We start from the raw sequence: 20,110 nt of genomic DNA on the forward strand, positions 1-20,110 counted from the left end.
AGGGTGAATTAGTAATTTTTTTGCTAGATTAACATGTTGATATTTAAAATTGTTTTTTGTCAAAATCCTTTGGGATTCCATTGAGATCTGGATATTCTATATACAGCATAAAATCACAATACCTGTTTGCAGCCCAGAACTAGGGAGTGTAAAGAATGTGATTTTTTTTAACACTATATTTTTTAAACAAGTACAGGTGATGTTAAGAAGGATAAAATATGTTTAAGGGCAGAGAATCTAGAGACAAATTTAGTCAGTAATATTAAGAGTCAGAAATTTTAAGACCTATGGTTTATTTTATTCATTCACCCTTGATTTTAGGGCTGAAGTGCTTGCATATCCTGTGATTTGATTAGCAGTCTGAGTTCACATCACTTCTCAAATTCACGTGCTGTCTCAAAAAATAAGAGTTCCCTTCCCAAAGCATATCCGCCTGATGACAGGAGCAGAGCACCCAGGAGCATGATGAGGCACTCACAGACCAGCTGTGGGACTCCCAGGGCGGGAGTGAGGGGGTGAGGAATCTGCTCCTATTGACTGTACTTAGCCCCTGTTTTTCATTGGCTGTTGCTAAGCTGAACATATTCCGTATGTGTGGGAAAACTTTTATTAAACATGCTGTAATTGTTAAAAGGACTATTTCACTAGTAAAAAGTGAGTGTTATCAATAAGCAGTCACCTTCATGAATACCATAGTTGGCCATACTACTTCAATATCAGTAAGTAAATAAGATAAATAGCACGAGTTTTCTTTGCCTCATTTCACTCAAATCAATGTTGTAACTGTTGAATTCTCCAAATAAAAGAAATCTACTGTGATAAATATTAGTTTGTTTTATCTTTTTTATTTTACAAGCAAACTCAGCACTGTTTGCATTTGTCATAATCCTAAACTGTTCAAGGAGCAAGGAAATCATAACTGCATGATAGTCCCTTTCTATTTCCTCCTTTTACACAGCCCAACTATGGGCTGTTATGATGTCACCCAACAGGAATGGTGAGAAACACACTTGGGAGCACTTATTCAGTTTTTAAAAATCAACTCAGTTGATTTTTCAGTTTGAAGGAGAAACTGAGGGGCCCTACACAGTGGTAGGATGCCTAAGCTAGACTCGAGTAAATGTGTTTCCTTTCAAACTGAATACAGGCTTCATATCTGTACACTGTGTGGTCTGAAATAGTTAAGCACCATCCATTGGCGTTCAAGGTACTAACTAGCTAAATTAATGTCACTGTTTTTAAAAAGGAAAAGTGTCTATGTTTGATATGCCCTCTTTGGTCACTTTTGTATTAATAGGCTCAGAGAGCCTTGTCTGACACAACCCATATCTGGAGCAAATGAGCGGTGTGGCCTCTAGGAAGTCTTCCATCACATGGGGCATGCCTCTTAATGTAATGGCTAAGAGTAAAATGAGCTGAGTGTGGGAGCACTTTGGGAAGCGTAAACCACTTTCTTCATAAAAAAAATAAAGCTTTTTAAAATCAGTATATTTATTGAAGTATGTATTTACAATATTAATTTCTGCTCTACAAAAAAAGTGATTCAGTTATACATGTATGCATTTTCATACATTCTTTTTCATTGTGGTTTATCATAGGATATTTAATATAAATCTGTGCTATAGAGTAGGATCTTATTGTTTATCAATTCTATATATAAAGCTGATATCTGCTAACACCAACCTCTCACTCCATCCCTCCCACAACCCCTCTTCCTTGGCAAACCACCAGTCTGTATTCTATGTCTGTGATTCTGTTTCTGTTTCATAGCTTTTGCATATAGGTGATATCATATTGTATTTGTCTTTTTTTTTTAAAGAAACTTTTCAATGCAGCTTGATATTTCCTTGCTTTAAGCATGTATCTAAAAGAGTCCAAAATGCAGTACTTGGATGCAATCTCAGAAACAACAGAATCATCTCTGTTCGTTTCCAAGGCAAAGCATTCAATATCACAGTAATCCAAGTCTATGCCCTGACCAGTAATGCTGAAGAAGCTGAAGTTGAATGGCTCTATGAAGACCTTCTAGAACTAACAGACAAAAATTATTTCCTTTTCATTATAGGGGACTGGAATGCAAAAGTAAGAAGTCAAGAAATATCTAGAGGAACAGGCAAATTTGGCCTGGGAGTACAGAATGAAGCAGGGCAAAAGCAAATAGAGTTTTGCCAAGAGAACTCACTGGTCATAGCAAACACCCTCTTCCACCCACACAAGAGAAGACTCTACACATGGACATCACCATGGTCAATACCGAAATCAGATTGATTATATTCTTTGCAGCCAAAGATGGAGAAGCTCTATACAGTCAGCAAAAATAAGACCAGGAGCTGACTGTGGCTCAAATCATGAAGTCCTTATTGCAAAATTCAGAATTAAATTGAAGAAAGTAGGGAAAACCACTAGACCATTCAGATATGAAATCAAATCCCTTATGATTATACAGTGGAAGTGAGAAATAGATTTAAGGGTCTAGATCTGATAGACAGAGTGCCTGAAGAACAAGGACAGAGTTTTGTGACATTGTATAGGAGGCAGGGATCAAGACCATCCCCAAGAAAAAGAAATGCAAAAAGGCAAAGTGGTTGTCTGAAGAGGCCTTACAAATAGCTATGAAAAGAAGAGAAGTGAAAGGCAAAGGAGAAAAGGAGAGATATACCCATTTGAATGCAGAGTTCCAAAGAATAGCAAGGAGAGATAAAGCCTTCTTCAGCGATCAATGCAAAGAAATAGATGAAAACAATAGAATGGGAAAGATTAGATATCTCTTCAAGAAAATTAGAGATACCAAGGGAAAGTGTCATGCAAAGATAGGCCCAGTAAATGACAGAAATGATATGGAGCTAACAGAAGCAGAAGATATTAAGAAGAGGTGGCAAGAATACACAGAAGAACTGTACAAAAAAGATCTTCATGACACAGATAATCACGATGGTGTGATCACTCACCTAGAGTCAGGCATCCTGGAATTCAAAGTCAAGTGGGCCTTAGGAAGCATCACTACGAACAAAATTAGTGGAGGTGATGGAATTCCAGTTGTGTTATTTCAAAGCCTAAAAGATGACGCTGTGAAAGTCTGCACTCAATATGCCAGCAAATTTGGAAAACTCAGAAGTGGCCACAGGACTGGAAAAGGTCAGTCTTCATTCCAGTCCCAAAGAAACAAATGCCAAAGAATGCTCAAACTACCACACAACTGCACTCATCTCACACACTTGCAAAGTAATACTCAAAATTCTCCAAGCCAGGCTTCAGCAGTATGTGAGCCATAAACTTCCAGATGTACAAGCTGGATTTAGAAAAGGCAGAGGAACCTGAGATCAAATTGCAAACATCTGTTGGATCATTGAAAAAGCAAGAGCGTTCCAGAAAAACATCTACTTCTCCTTTATTGACTATGACAAAGCCTTTGACTGTGTGAATACAACAAACTGTGGAAAATTCTTCAAGAGATGGGAATACCAGACCACCTGATCTGACTGCTGAGACATTTGTATGCAGGTCAAGAAGCAACAGTTAGAACTGGACATGGAACTACAGACTGGTTCCAGATGGGGAAAGGAGTCTGTCAAGGCTATATATGGTCAGCTCAGAAGACTCAGTGCTGAAGAAATGATGGTTTTGCTCTGTGATGTTGGAGAAGACTCTAGAGAGTCCCTTGGACTGCAAGGAGATCAACCAGTCAATGGTACAGGAAATCAGTCGTGAATATTCATTGGAAGGACTGTTGCTGAGGCTGAAACTCCAGTGCTTTGGCCACCTGTTGGGAGGAACTGACTCATTTGAAAAGACCCTGATGCTGGGAGAGACTGAAGGCGGGAGGAGAAGGGGACGACAGAGGATGAGATGGTTGGATGACATCACAGACTTGATGGACATGAGTTAAGTAAGCTCCGGGAGTTGGTGATGGACAGGGAAGACTGGCATGCTGCAGTCCATGGGGTTACACGACTGAGCAACTGAACTGAAGCATGTATCCATTTGGTATGTTAAATATTTTGCTAAAAGTATTAAATAGAATGCACCCATTAATCAGGAGATCATAGATATACTTCGATATATCTATATCTATTATTGTTGTTGTTCTGTCTCTCAGTCAGGTCTGACTCCTTGGGACCCCATGGACTCCAGCTCACCAGGCTTCCTTGTCCTTCACCAACTCTCGGAGCTTGCTCAAACTCATGTCTGTTGAGTCAGTAATACCATCCCAATCATCTTGTCCTCTGTCATTCCTTTCTCCTCCTACCTTCGATCTTTCCCATTATTGGGGTCTTTTCCAATGATTTGGCTCTTTGCATCAGGTGGCCAAAATATTGGAGCTTCAGCATTAGTTCTTCCAGTAAACATTCAGGATTGATTTCCTTTAGGATTGGCTGATTTAATCTCCTTTCAGTCCAGGGACTCTCAAGGGACTTCTCCACACCACAGTTTGAAAGTTTCAATTCTTCAGTGCTCAGCCTTCTTTATATTCCAATTCTCACATCCATACATGACTACTGAAAAAAAAAAAACATAGTTTTGAGTATATGAATACTTATATTTATTATAATATATGTCTGTGCTGTTCTTGGTCACTCAGTCATGTCTGACTCTTGGTGACGCCATAGACTATAGCCCAACAGGCTTCTCAGTTCATGGGGATTCTCCAGGCAAGAATACTAGAGTGAATTACCATTTCCTCCTCCAGGGGATCTTCCCAACCCAAGGATCAAACCCAGGTCTCCCACATTGCAGGTGGATTATTTACCGTTTGAGCTACCAGGAAAGCCCAATATGTATACTGATATTTATTAATAAGCCAGAATACTGGAGTGGGTAGCCTTTCCCTTCTCCGGTGGATCTTCCCAACCCAGGGATTGAACCCAGGTCTCCCTCATTGCAGGTGGATTCTTTACAATGTTAATCTTAAACCAGCTGAGCCACAAGGGAAACCCTTATTAATGGCCAGTTCTTGTATATATAGGATTATCTTAATTTTGTGCATATATCCCATGCTATAAAGTACATATGTAGGTGACACCAATACCTAGATTTTGTTCAGTTCTGCACATCTATCTTTAACTTTAATTGCACATTTAATCAAGGGATTTCTATATTTGAAAATTGAGACAGTAGGAATGTGACTAGGACTGAAAAGCACCAAATTTACTTCATTCGTGGATGCAGAAAACATACAGAACAATAAAGTGGAGGTAATTTTTAAGTAGTTTATTTAGGGGGGGGTTCTTTTTTTAATATAAATTTATTTATTTTAATTGGAGGTTAATTACTTTACAATATTGTATTGGTTTTGCCATACATCAACGTGAATCTGCCACAGGTGAAAAGTAGATTATTTTTTAAATTAACACATTTCATCTTTGTTAATAGGAGACAGTAAGTATGCAGTCAGATTTAGGAACTGAAACACTGATAGAATTCAACATTCACAAACTTGAAGTTAAGAATTTAAGATTAACATTGTAAACCTAGAAATAAACATAAGTAGTATCTCGTAAATAAGACAATACATCATATGTTTTAAACTTCAGATACTATTGTTAAAATTGTTTAAATTTTAAAATGTAAAAATGTCTGCCTTAATGTTTATGAACTATAGCATATGATTGAGAAATAGAAATGTAACCAGCTAAGAAAATCTTTTAGGAACACTTATAGTTTTACTGAGATATAATTGACATATAGGGTTGTGTAAGTTTAACGTACACAAGGTGTGGATTTGTTACATTATTTTGCAAAATGATTAATTCCATAGAGTTATTTAATACCTCTATCACTTCACATAATTACTATTTCTTTTTTGTGGTGAGAACATTTAAGATTTCTCTTCACAACTTTCAAGTATATGTATCAGTATTATTAACTATAACCACCAAGGTGTACATTAGATTCCCTAGAACTTATTCATCTAACTGAAAGTTTGTACTATTTGATTAACATCTCCCCATATAGGAATACTTTGTATCAAGTCCGGGAAAGGAAGATGGCTTTCCGGAATTCCTCATGGCAGTGTTTTAAGGTTCGGCTGTCAGAAATTCCCAAATTTCAAATTGGAAACATCTACTGGATTATAGAAAAAGCAAGAGAATTCCAGAAAAACAACATCTACTTCTGCTTCATTGATTATGGTAAAGCCTTTGGTTGTGTGGATCACAGCAAACTATGAAAAATTCTTAAAGAAATGGGAACCTGCCTCCTGAGAAGCGTGTATGCAGGTCAAGAAGCAACAGCCAGAACCAGACATGGAACGACAGACTGGTTCAAAACTGGAAAAGGAGTACATCCAGGCTGTATATTGTCTTATTTAACTTTTATGCAGAGTACATCATGCAAAATAGTGGGCTGTATGACTCACAAGTTAGAACCAGAAACATTCAGAAAACTAAGATCATGGCATCTGGCTCCATCATTCATGGCAAATATATGGGCAAACATTGGAAACAGTGACAGACTGTTTTCTTGAGCTCCAGAATCACTGCAGTGACTGTGGCCATGAAATTGAAAGATGCTTGCTCCTTGGAAGAAAAGCTATGACAAACCTAGACAGTGTATTAAAAAGCAGAGACATTACCGACAAAGGTCCATATAGTCAAAGCTATGGTTTTTTCTAGTAGTCATGAACAAATGTGAGAGCTGGACCATAAAGAAGGCTGAACACCAAAGAACAGATGCTTTCAAACTGTGGTGCTGGAGAAGACACTGTAGAGTCCCTTGGACAACAAGGAGATCAAACCAGTCAATCCTAAAGGAAATCAATCCTGAATATATATTGGAAGGACTGATGCTAAAGCTGAAGCTCCAATACTTTGGTCACCTGATGAGAAGAGCCAGCTCATTAGAAAAGACCCTGATGCTGGGAAGAAGGAGGAGAAGGGGATGACAGAGGATGAGGTGGTTGGATGGCATCACCAACTCAATGGACATAAGTTTCAGCAAACTCAGGGAGATGGTGAAGAACAGGGAAGCCTGGCATGCTGCATGGTGTCACAGAGAGTCGGACACCACTGTGCGACTGTGCAGCAATGATGGGAAATTGACACTGGAAAAATAAATAGAAGAGCAGCTCTCGAAATACCAGCCAAAGTTGAGTCCATCTAGAGACCACATCAGTTCAGTTCAGTTCAGTCGCTCAGTCGTGTGCAACTCTCTGTGACCCCATGAATCACAGCACGCCAGGCCTCCCTGTCCATATGAAGGAGTAAAATACTCTCCTGAGTAATATGAGGGAATCATGGAAAATAATTGATGCTCAGTTCAGTTCAGTTCAGTCACTGAGTCGTGTCCGACTCTTTGTGACTCCATGAATCACAGCATGTCAGGCCTCCCTGTCCATCATGAACTCCCGGAGTTCACTCAAACTCATGTCCATCGAGTCCGTGATGCCATCCAACCATTTCATCCTCTGTCGTCCCCTTCTCCTCCTGCCCTTAATCTTTCCCAGCATCAGGGTCTTTTCCAATGAGTCAGCTCTTCGTATCAGGTGGCCAAAGTATTGGAGTTTCATCTTCAACATCAGTCCTTCCAGTGAACACCCAGGACTGGTCTCCTTTAGGAGGGACTGGTTGGATCACCTTGCAGTCCAAGGGACTCTCAAGAGTCTTCTCCAACACCACAGTTCAAAAGTATCAATTCTTTGGTGCTCAGCTTTCTTCACAGTCCGACTCTCACATCCATATATGAGCACTGGAAAAACCATAACCTTGACTAGACAGATCTTTGTTGGCAAAGTAATTGGTGCTAGTGTTTCAGAAAGTCACTCTGGACTAATGCAGTGAAAGTCCTGATACCTCATTGCATTTATCAGAGGGTCAATACTTGGCCAGAAATTGGCATTTCTTTTCCTAAAACACATTAATTTAAATTTTTGGCTTCAAAGAATCATCAATTCCTCTATTTTCCCTTCTAAGAGCATACCAACAGTGTGCCATGTTGGTTAAATGAGGACAAGTTGATACTGTTGATAAATTTTCTTCCAGGACCCTAATCTGTCATCTTTTGTCACTAGTATGTTAAGTGAACTTTAAAATCAAAGTATAGATTTATTCACTTGCTTTCACATCCATCTTTATGGATTTCTTTGCCAAACTACTACCTGAGAAGTTCTGGGTTAGCCTTCCTGCCCAGAAATAACTCCCTCAATTCTCTACGTGACCATCAGGAAACTTAATTTTTAATAAAAACAATGCTCGTTCATTGTTTCCTTCTGTTAATAGAAGCTCATAGCATAGGGGTTTTGTTCATATGGTGACAGAATTTTAAAGAGTACAGAAAAGAGAGCAGTTTATAAAGTCCTTGAAATAACACCATTCATTTATTTTGCCTTGGTTTTGAAAGAACCTTGCTAAATTGAATTTTTCCATTTGTGCAAACTAGTTCTACTAATTCTATTTAATAACTCTTCTAGAATTGTTCTTATCTAGGAAAAGAGTAAGATGTATAGAAGTGGAACCCAGGAAAACTGGTCTTAGAAAGGCAAGGAGCTCAAAACGTTTTTCAGAAGCGAAATAGAAAACTAATGTAGACAGCGCACCAGCATCAAAAACAAGCTTCTTTATTGTTGTCCACAAAGCTGCTGGTTTGCAAGTTGGTCCCACACATGGAGGGTAAAGAGGTAAGAAAGAGGCGGAGCACTCCAGATGGGTAGGTGGAAGGTTTAATAAGCAAGGGAGCTTACATGTGTGGCTTGTCTTGTATGGCCACAGATGGGTAAATGGCTTCACCCCATCTACCAGAATTTTTAAAGTTTATTTAAAAGTTTTATAACTGTTCATAACTGAAATGAATTGTACATACCATCCACATGGCCATAACACCTCACTCTCTGAAAGCTGCGTCCTTGAAACAGCTCTGGGTATAAGAACAGTGGTCATAACATTTATTCAAAGGATGGGGAGGAAATGAGGAACCTCTGATCACCTGGGTCCAGCTCAGGGTTCAGCTGGTGCTCCTGTCCTCTCCATCACCTCCTCCAAACAAGAGCAGATCTTAATGTTTATCTGCAACATCAATTGGAACTGTGATTCAGTACATGCTTAGTGCGTGATTATCAACAGTTAAGAGAGTAGACACTAGTCATAGATTTTTAAATAATGCCTCCCAGTGTTTTTAAAGTCATGAAGAAAAATGAAATTAGAACATTAAAACAGTGAGATGGCAACTGCTAACACCTAGTCTTTAGGAGGGGACAATCAAAATTAGATAAAATGATCTTGTTCAGAAGAATAATTTAATTTGAAATGCTTGATGAGATCATTTCTATTATTCTTTATTCATGCCTGGATCTTTGTAGAAGGGAAGAACAAATAAGAGTTGGTTAAGTATAAATTTATAATTATTTTCTGAACGGGAGCAGAATAATACCACCCCCCAAATATGCCTCTTTGGCATACTAATTCTTTTGAACTGAAGTTACATGAGAAACAGCCAGCTCAACAAGGCAATTTACCCTCCTTTCTATGTTCAGAAAGCAGAAAATAAATACCCCATGAAATTTATTTAAAATAAAATATTTATTTAAATATTTAAATTATTTGATTATAAATATTTGTTTAAAATATCCCTGCACTACAGGGGTGGAAGGCAGCCTTATAATCAGAGACAGGGAATTTAGGGTCAAGAAGGGTACACAAACAAACCTTGTTACTTCTTACTAATTTATTAACCCATGCCCAAACTCCTTTGTATTGCTAGTTCTTCACAAATTTATTGTTTCCTTGTCTAAAATCTAGACTGTCTAAAATATTTTGCCCTGGAATCTCATATTTTTATGGGCTCCCATATGTACAGGGCTTCCCTTGTGGCTCAGCTGGTAAAGAATCCACCTGCAATGCTGGAGACCTGGGTTCGATCCCTGAGTTGGGAAGGGAAAGGCTACCCACTCCAGTATTCTGGCCTAGAGAATTCCATGGACTGTATAGCCTATGGGGTAGCAAAGAGTCAGACAGGACTGAGCGACTTTCACTTTTACATGTGTATGGTGGTTGGCATCATCAGTGGTTAGATGGCATCACCAATGTAATGGATATGAACTTGGGCAAACTCCAGGAGATGGATGAGGGACAGGGAAGCCTGGTGTGCTGCAGTTCATGGGGTTGAGAAGAGTTGGACATGACTTGGTGACTGAACAATGAACATACGTACAAAATTAAATTTGTTTTTCTCCTGTTAATCTGTCTTACGTCAGTATAACTATCAAACCAGTCAAAGATCCTAGAAAGGAAGGGGGAACATTTTTTCATCCCTCCTGCTGCTGCTGCTGTTTAGTTGCTAGGATGTATACAACTCTTTAGGACCCCATGGACTGTAGCCCTCCAGGCTCTTCTGTCCATGGAATTATCTGGGCAAGAATACTAGAGTGGGTTGCCATTTCCTTCTCCAGGGGGTCTTCCCAACCCAGGGATTGAATCTGCATCTCCTGCATGGCAGGTGGATTCTTTATCACTGAGCCACTTGGGAAGCACTTTTTCACTCCTACTTCCTATTTGATTTTGGTAACTGATTTTAGAAAATCTTAGGAGATGTTCAGCTGGACCAGAAATAACTTGATTTTTACATGTAAAAAGGCATTGTTTAAAGTCTTTAATACTCAATAGATTTTACTTTATTTTATAAAATCTTTAGATACAATTTTAATAGATTAATATCTCTGCTAAAGCACATTTTGGTTATGGAGTAAAAGGTGAGGTTATGTGGTTCATGTTCTCTTCAGGTCTTTTGCCCTATTTGCCTTCAGGACTTGGAAATTCCTCTCTGTCTCCATTTTCGGTTTCCCAATTTTTTCCTTTGTTATCCTCACATTTACCACATGCCCTTGAGCAGGAAACTGAACTAGATGACTTGGTGCCCTCATTCACTTCAGGTCCCCAAACAGCTAAGCCAGGTGATAAAGCATTTGAAACTCTTGTTTTATCATTTATTGAGTGTGAAAATGCTCCTCTTGGTTTGAAAAGGTCATATTTCTAGCTCTGCATTGAATCTGTTTTCAGACGTATTCCTATATTTACTCAAAAGAACTGCTTTCCTTTCCTCTTTCATTCAACAACTGTGTATTGAATCACTGATGTGTGCCAAGAATAGAAGGTGGTAAGAAAATCAGATACGGACCCCTACCATCTTGGAGTCAGATACACCATTTTATCAAAATGTGGCTTCTGGTTCATCTCCTTACCTTCATTCTCCCTCTAGGATCCTCATGACCCAGGGAAACTAATGTAGTTTCTAAGGTGATTTTAATGTAGTTTCTAAGATAACTTTTAAATGTACTTATCTCATAAGACATCCTTAGATGATTTCTAAGCTGGAACAACTCTCTTAGATAATGCGTTGCCTTTATTATAGCCTTTCTGAATTTCAAAAGATATACAAATGAATTTAATTAACATGCTCACAAGTCACTTATTATGACCAAAGGTGATATGATTTCTCTAGGATCAGGAGTGCAGTGTAATATAATCTTTGATACCATGTAGCTCTCACTTTGTTGCAGAAGGAAATTCATTCACAGTTCCCTTACAAGGTTTCCAATTTTTGTTTCATGAGGAATTATTATGAAGTGTCTTTCAGAGTTTTTCAAGATAAACTTCAGTTTTCAAATTAACAATTTCTCTTAGAACACTGTGGCTTTGTTAAAAGTTTAGGTTGGTTGCTTTAAAATAGACTTACTCCTCTCAAAATGAGATAGTGAGAGGCGAGGAACAGCATTAAAGTGGGAAAGAGTGTATTTTATAGTGACATCTCCACAGTACTTCAATGTTTTAGCTGAAATAATTAAATTGAGACTTGAGCCTACTCTAATATAAGCATATTTTTTATATAATTTACTAAATTATTTCAGTCCCAAAGGCCCTATTCCAGGGTACTGAATGCCTCCTGAGGTACTTGGATGGGAAAACAAAACTTTGAACCACATTGCTAATAAATAAAAGACTTTTCTCTCTCTGTTACACTAAGGGGAAAATATTAGAAAATGGGTCTTATGAGATAAGTACATTTAAAAGTTAACATGATATGGTGGAAATAAAACTGGCCCAAGAGCCAGAACAATGGATATCAATGTCAGCTCAGCCACTAATAAGTTTTTGACCTTGGATAATTTGCTCAACTTCTTTGAGCACAGTTCCTAGTCTATAGAGCTGGATTAGTAGGTAGATGAGTACTTCCCTCATGGAATTGTAAGAGTAAAAATAAGAAAAAAAAATATATATATATATATAAGTACATAACAGAACGCCTGGCAAGTGGTTAGCCATTGGTAAATAAGTTTCTTCTCTCTTCTCTTTCCTTTGCTTGATGGAAAATCCTGTGTGAGGCAGTGGAGAGCCTAGATTTCATTAATCACATCAGGAAGGTGCAATTTGTATATGAAGTAGGGTACAGGAAGTGGGGAAGTTACTGCCTTTTTGGTGTGGTGTGGTGGCTGCCACAAAACCCACTGTGAGACCATGGCCTCTTCACAGCACAAGTATGCTGTAGTAACTGTGCAGTATCATGCCATGGTTATCACACTATTAGGTTGTCACTGAATGCTTTGAACCTTGTGAAACAGAGCAGGACCCTATGGGGCCCTCCCTGATACAAGTCCTTTCTGTGTCCCCCATTTCTTGTGTGTATGAAACCACACTTCTCAGATAGGACTCAAAATCAGCTAAAATGGAGATTGGGACATGAACCCACTTTTTTTTTTTTTTTTTACTTTATTTTACTTTACAATACTGTATTGGTTTTGCCATACATTAACATGAATCTGCCACAGGTGTACACGTGTTCCCAATCTTGAACCTCCCTCCCATCTCCCTCCCCATACCATCTCTATGGGTCATCCCAGTGCACCAGCCCCAAGCATCTTATATCCTGCATCGAACCTAGACTGGCAGTTCATTTCTTATATGATATTATACATGTTTCGATGCCATTCTCCCAAATCATCCCACCCTCTCCCTTGCCCACAGAGTCCAAAAGACTGTTCTATACATCTGCATCTCTTTTGCTGTTTTGCATACAGGGTTATCGTTATCATCTTTCTAAATTCCATATATATTCATTAGTATACTGTATTGGTGTTTTTCTTTCTGGCTTACTTCACTCTGTATAATCAGCTCCAGTTTCATCCACCTCATTAGAACTGATTCAAATGTATTCTTTTTAATGGCTGAGTAATACTCCATTGTGTATATGTACCACAGCTTTCTTATCCATTCATCTGCTGATGGACATCTAGGTTGCTCCCATGTCCTGGCTATTATAAACAGTGCTGTGATGAACATTGGGGTACATGTGTCTCTTTCAATTCTGGTTTCCTCAGTGTGTATGCCCAGCAGTGGGATTGCTGGGTCATATGGCAGTTCTATTTCCAGTTTTTTAAGGAATCTCCACACTATTCTCCATAGTGGCTGTACTAGTTTGCATTCCCACCAACAGTGTAAGAGGGTTCCCTTTTCTCCACATCCTCTCCAGCATTTATTGCTTGTAGACTTTTGGATCGCAGCCATTCTGACTGGTGTGAAATGGTACCTCATTGTGGTTTTGATTTGCATTTCTCTGATGATGAGTGATGTTGAGCATCTTTTCATATGTTTGTTAGCCATCTGTATGTCTTCTTTGGAGAAATGTCTATTTAGTTCTTTGGCCCATTTTTTGATTGGGTCATTTATTTTTCTGAAATTGAACTACAGGAGTTGCTTGTATATTTTTGAGATTAGCCGTTTGTCAGTTGCTTCATTTGCTATTATTTTCTCCCATTCCAAAGGCTGTCTTTTCCCCTTGCTTATAGTTTCCTTTGTTGTGCAGAAGCTTTTAATTTTAATTAGGTCCCATTTGTTTATTTTTGCTTTTATTTCCAGTATTCTGTGAGGTGGGTCATAGAGGATCCTGCTGTGATTTATGTTGGAGAGTGTTTTGCCTATGTTCTCCTCCCACTGTCTTTTAATTGAAACTACTCATGTGGTGTCGGGACTTTTCAAAGTTCAGGTTCTTTTGTTTCAGTGCAGGAAGAATGCACCAAGAGACAAAGTGGGAGTTGAAGAGTGAGTTTATTAGCATAGAATGCTTATGAGAGGTACAAGTGGGCAGGCAGGAAGGCTCTGCCCTGAGAACTGAGAGGACTTTATTTTTATAAGGAAAAGAAAAGTGGGGAGAGGAAGAATACCACCTTCTTCCTCATTCTTGGTCAGACGTCAAGACTTACATCGGTAGTTCCTCTTTTGACTGTATGTGATCTAACCAGGACTGTCATGGCACTATTTAAATCATAATTCCCAGGTGGGACAGGGGTAAAAAATCCACCTGTGAATGTTGATATTGCTCCTAGCAATCTTGATTTCAGCTTGTGCTTTATCCCACCCGGCATTTCACATGATGTACTCTGGGCGGAGCCTGGTAGGCTACGGCCCATGGGGTCACAAAGAGTCGGACACAACTGAGCGACTTTACTTTACTTTACTCTGCATATAAGAATGCAGGAGATGTGGGTTCGATCCCTGACTTGGGAAGATCCCCTGAAGAGGAAATGACAGCCTACTCCAATATTCTTGCTGGGAAAATTCCATCTAAGAGGAGCCAAATTACATCAGTTCTTTGGTAATAGAATATAATGATTTTTACTCAGTCAGTTCAGTCTCATTCTTTGTGACTCCATGGACTGCATTACGTCAGGCTTCCTTGTCCATCACCAACTCCCAGAGCTTGCTCAAACTCATGTCCATCGAGTTGGTGATGCCATCCAACCATCTCATCCTCTGTCATCCCCTTCTCCTTCCCAGCATCAGGGTCTTTTCCAATGAGTCAGTTCTTTGCATCAGGTGGCCAAAGTATTGGAGTTTAAGCTTCAGCATCAGTCCTTCTAATGTATACTGATGACTGATTTCCTTAAGGATTGACTGGTTGGATCTCCTTGCAGTCCAAGAAACTCTCAAGAGTCTTCAACACCACAGTTCAAAAGCATCAATACTTCAGCACTCAACTTTCTTTATAGTCCAACTCTCACATCTGTACATGACTACTGGAAAAACCATAGCTTTTACTAGATGGACATTTGTTGGCAAAGTAATGTCTCTGCTTTTGAATATGCTGTCTAGATTGGTCATAGTTTTTCTTCCAAGGAGTGAGTGTCTTTTAATTTCATGGCTACATTTACCATCTGCACTGATTATGGAGCCCAAGGGGGGGGGGGAGTGTCTCTCACTATTTCCATTGTTTCCTCATCTATTTGCCATGATGTGATGGGACCAGATGCCATGATTTTAGTTTTCTGAATGTTGAGTTTTAAGCCAACTTCTTAACTCTACTCTTTGACTTTCATTAAGAGGCTCTTTAGTTCTTCTTCACTTTTTGCCATAAGGGTGGTATCATCTGCATATTGATATTTCTCCCGGCAATCTTGATTTCAGCTTGTGCTTCATCCCACCCAGCATTTCACATGATGTACTCTGCATATAAGTTAAATAAGCAAGGTAACAATCTTAGTGTAAGAATTCTATATTTTGGAAAATGATCATTTGAATTCTATTTATGTTTTCTATAGTTTTTCTTATTTGCCCTTATTATTTACTAAAGATCTGTTTTGGAAATGTAAGCTTATGAGGATTATGATAAAAATAGAACCAAGAGAGGGGTTTAGAATGAGCAGTGTACCCCTGGAGCTAAGTGTGATAGAAGGAGGAATTATAATGAAAGAACCCTGGTTCTGGATACATTTGGACTTCTTTAGAGCTTTGTTTTCACTCAAAAGATTATCCTTAGGAAAGTTATCTCTGCTAAAACTTTGAACTTTGTGAAATTACTTTAAAGGGAAACTTTATCTATACTTTCTGCCCCAAAGATTTCCCTATCACCTCTCTGTCCCTTGATAAGTTTTCAGAAATTCCAGTACTAATCACTTGTAGATAAGACCATAAAAGCCACGTTAGTACTTAAGTATGTTCATTGGGAGGAGAGAGCCCTTAGGTGTTGTCACTTACTAACCTCAGATCCTTATTGTCTTGTCAGATTTATTAGCAGAAGGTGCTGTTGCTGGGGAAGAAAGAGAGAGCAAGATAGGTGGGACCAGGGTATGGAGCATGAAACCCAGTGGACACTCCTTAACTGACAAAGTGCACACTAAGTACCACAAGAAAAAAGATTGAGTAAGCCAAGAAGAAAAAATAAAAATAAAAAAGGAAAGAATTGGAGATAGAGAGACACACCTAGGGTATTTATTTTAAATATTTGTTTGAGAGCAATTCTGTAATAATAAAGTCCAAGTAACTCCAGGTTCTGTGATGGCTGCACCACTGCCTGGAACTGTGAATGGATGCTGCTGAGAGTTCATTCTTGTCTTCCCCAGAGGACCTGATCATCATTTGACATAGAGCAAGCAATGGATACCTGTCTCTCATAAGCTGCAATTTTTATTTTGTCAGCACTTTTTCCCTCAAAATTGTTAAGGAATTTGCAAAAGCAAAGTTTACTTAACAAGTTAAATTAATGATTCAACATCTGTACATTGGCCAATTCCCAAGCAGAAAGGAATCTTTAGTGAGCACACATACAACATACTAAATGAAGATACATGGGTTTTAGACTTGACCCAACATCTGGCATATAACTCTGAACCTTTGTGATCAAACCCTGGGGTATCACACTTTTAAAATAATGAGAACAGGACTGTTACTGACAGAAGCAGAATTAGCTTTTCAACTGTGGCATGGCCTCAGAGAGCACTGGAGTTCAGTTTACTTGCCCTGCAAAGTTGTTATTACTTTTAGGGTAAATAGAACCACTTTGTGGGCTTCCTTGGTGGCTCAGTGGTAAAGAATCTGCCTGCCAATGCAGGAGACAGGGATCAATCTCAGGGTCAGAAAGATCCCCTGAAAGAGAAGATGGCAACCTACTACAGTATTCTTGCCTGGGAAATCCCAAGGACAGAGTAGCCTGAAGTGCTACAGTCCTTAGGGTCACAAAAAAGAAATTACTTAGCAACTAAACAGCAACAATAGACAACAAGAAACACTTTAGCCAATATGAGCCTGTGCTACTAACAGGCAAGAGCAAGGGAGGGTCTCCCATGGTGCCCCCATGATCTTCCCTTCCTAAAATGTTTTCTATCTTTACTATTACTTAAAATGAGTAAAGAAAGGTCTTGTGTCCTCCTTCAATATCAATGTTGTGATGTAAATATTTGTGTTTTGTCTTGTTTGGAAAGTGAAAGTAGCTCAGTTGTGTCTGACTCTTTGTAACCCCATGGACTATAGCATCCATGGAATTCTCCAGGCCACAATACTGGAGTGCATAACCTTTCCTTTCTCCAGGGGATCTTCCCAACCCAGGGATTGAATGCAGGTCTCCCACATTGCAGGCAGATTCTTTACCAGCTGAGCCACAAGGAAAGCCCAAGAATACTGGAGTGGTTAGTCTATCCTTCTCCAGCAGATCAACCCTACCCAGGAATCAAACTGGGATATCCTGCATTGCAGACAGATTCGTTACCAACCTCATTCTATTTTCTGCATCAGAGAGTAAAAAGTAACATTTCTAATGCCCTCAAGGTTGGAATCACAGTTATATCGAGAGCACAGTGATTCAAAGCCCAGGTTCTAGAGTCAGATGTGGATATTCAAGTCCCTGCTCTGCCACCTCCAGGTTGTTAAGACTCTTTACATGAACCTCCATTATAGTAACCTCTGCTAACATCAACATTTTAGGAATCAGTGAACTAAAATAGGCTGGAATGGGTGAATTCAACTCAGATGAGAAATATCAATAACCTCAGATATGCAGATGACACCACCCTTATGGCAGAAAGTCAAGAAGAACTAAAGAGTCTCTTGATGAAAGTAAAAGAGGAGAGTGAAAAAGTTGGTTAAAGATCAACATTCAGAAAACTAAGATCATGGCATCTGGTCCCATCACTTCATGGCAAATACATGAGGAAACAGTGTCAGACTTTATTTTTCTGGGCTCCAAAATCACTGCAGGTGGTGATTGCAGGCATGAAATTAAAAGACGCTTACTCCTTGGAAGAAAAGCTATGACCAACCTAGACAGCATATTGAAAAGCAGAGACATTACTTTGCCAACAAAGGTCCATCTAGTCAAGGCTATCATTTTTCCAGTATTCATGTATGGATGTGAGAGTTGGACAGTAAAGAAAGCTGAGCACTGAAGAATTGATATTTTTGAACTGTGGTGTTGGAGAAGACTCTTGAGAGTCCCTTGGACTGCAAGGAGATCCAACCAGTCCATCCTAAGGAGATCAGTCTTGGGTGTTCATTGGAAGGACTGATGTTGAAGCTGAAACTCCAATACTTTGGCCACCTGATGTGAAGAGCTGACTCATTTGAAAAGACCCTGATGCTGGGAAAGATTGAGGGCATGAGAAGGGTATGACAGAGGATAAAATGGTTGGATGGCATCACCAACTCGGTGGATGTGAGTTTGGGTGGGCTCCAAGAGTTGGTGATGGACAGGGAGGCCTGGCGTGCTGCAGTTCACGGGGTCACAAAGAGTCGGACACGACTGAGCAACTGAACTGAACTGAACTCAGATGATAATTATATCTACTACTGTGGGCAAGAATGCCTTAGAAAAAATGGAGTAGCCATCATAGTCAACAAAAGAGTCTGAAATGCAGTACTTGGATGCAGTCTCAAAAATGACAGAATGCTCTCTGTTCGATTCCAAGGCAAATAATTCAGTATCACAGTAATCCAAGTCTGTGCCCCGACCAATAAAGCTGAAGCTGAAGTTGAACAGTTCTATGAAGACCTAAAGACCTTCTAGAACTAAAACCCCAAAATGGTGTCCTTTATAGAGGACTGGAATGAAAAAGTAGAAAGTCAAGAAATACCTTGAGTAACAGGCAAGTTTGGCCTTGGAGTAGAAAATGAAGCAGGGGAAAGGCTAACACAGTTTAGCCAAGAGAACACACTGGTCATAGCAAACACCCTCTTCCAACAAGACAAGAGAAGACTCTACACATGGACATTACCATGGTCAATACCAAAATCAGATTGATTATATTCTTTGCAGCCAAAGATGGAGAAGCTCTATACAACCATCAAACACAAGACTGAGAGCTGACCATGGCCCAGATCATGGACTCCTTATTGCAAAATTCAGAGTTAAATTGAAGAAAGTAGGGAAAACCACTAGACCATTCAGGTATGAAATCAAATCCCTTATGATTATACAGTGGAAGTGAGAAATAGACTAAAGGGGCTAGATCTGATAGACAGAGTGCCTGAAGAACAAGGACAGAGTTTTGTGACATTGTACAGGAGGCAGGGATCAAGACCATCCCCAAGAAAAAGAAATGCAAAAAGGCAAAGTGGCTGTCTGAGGAGGCCTTACAAATAGCTGTGAAAAGAAGAGAAGTGAAAGGCAAAGGAGAAAAGGAGAGATATACGCATTTGAATGCAGAGTTCCAAAGAATAGCAAGGAGAAATAAGAAAGCCTTCCTCAGTGAATGCAAAGAAATAGAGGAAAACAATAGAATAGAAAAGATCAGATGTCTTCAAGAAAATTATAGATACCAAGGGAACATTTCATGCAAAGATAGGCACAGTAAATGACAGAAATGGTATGGACCTAACAGAAGCAGTAGATATTAAGAAGATGTGGCAAGAATACACAGAAGAACTGTACAAAAAAGATCTTTATGACCCAGATAATCATGATGGTGTGATCACTCACCTAGAGCCAGACATCCTGGAATGCAAAGAAGATAAATAAGCCTTAGGAAGCATCACTATGAACAAAGCTAGTGGACATGATGGAATTCCAATTGAGCTATTTCAAATCCTAAAAGATGATGCTGTGAAAGTCTGCACTCAATATGCCAGCAAATTTGGAAAACTCAGCAGTGGCCACAAGACTGCAAAAGGTCAGTTTTCATTCCAATCCCAAAGAAAGGCAATGCCAAAGAATGCTCAAACTACCGCACAATTTCACTCATCTCACATGCTAGTAAAGTAATGCTCAAAACTCTCCAAGCCAGGCTTCAACAGTACATGACCTGTTAACTTCCAGATGTTCAAACTGGATTTAGAAAAGGCAGACGAAGCAGAGATCAAGTTGCCAACATCAGTTGTATCATCAAAAAAGCAAGAGAATTCCAGAAAAACATTTACTTCTGCTT

This window comes from Oryx dammah, unplaced genomic scaffold (assembly GCF_014754425.2).
Source record: "Oryx dammah isolate SB20612 unplaced genomic scaffold, SCBI_Odam_1.1 HiC_scaffold_11077, whole genome shotgun sequence".
In the NCBI taxonomy this organism is placed as follows: Eukaryota; Metazoa; Chordata; class Mammalia; order Artiodactyla; family Bovidae; genus Oryx; species Oryx dammah.